We start from the raw sequence: 697 nt of genomic DNA on the forward strand, positions 1-697 counted from the left end.
TGAGTTATCTGACTTGCCAACTGCTTCGTCTTCTGACAGCAAGGGCAGTGTCAGTGGCAGTGACAGGGGCCCCCAAAATATTGTGACCAAAAGAGAAAGTGAAAGTGACAGTGAGAGCTCCGATGAAAGTGAGAGTGCTAGCATTGCGGGGACAGCCACATGGGATAAAGTGGACAAAACAGCCACTTTGGGAAATTTTCTGGTGATCCAGGGGTGAGACAAATGCCATCGGACCCTATGCAAGTGTCTGAACAGGCGGAAGGAGGACATTCTTCTTCAGTCCTCGAGAGATACTCGCATTGTGAATACGATTTCCACTATTCACAATTCGAGGATGGTCAATGTTCAAAGACGACACGGGCAAGTGAAGAAGAAACCTCTTTGTATTTCTCAGTACAATATGTTCATGAAGGGAGTTGATAGAGCCGACCAATACTTGGCCTATTATTCCCTTCCTAGGAAAACAGTAAAATGGATGAAGAAAGTTGCCTTGTGGCTTATAAATTGTGCCCTTTTCAATTCATTTTTGATTTTCAAACAACTAAACGAAAATTCAACTTTGAAATACAAGGCATTTCTCATGAATGTGGCAAAAGCCTGGGCTACAGACCTCACAGTGGCGGCAGAACCTGCGTCAGACACAGACATAGTACGACCGGGACCATCTACTCCCACCCCACGGAGGCCTCATATGGAC

Source organism: Cryptotermes secundus, unplaced genomic scaffold, assembly GCF_002891405.2.
Source record: "Cryptotermes secundus unplaced genomic scaffold, Csec_1.0 scaffold5734, whole genome shotgun sequence".
NCBI classification, from domain to species: Eukaryota; Metazoa; Arthropoda; class Insecta; order Blattodea; family Kalotermitidae; genus Cryptotermes; species Cryptotermes secundus.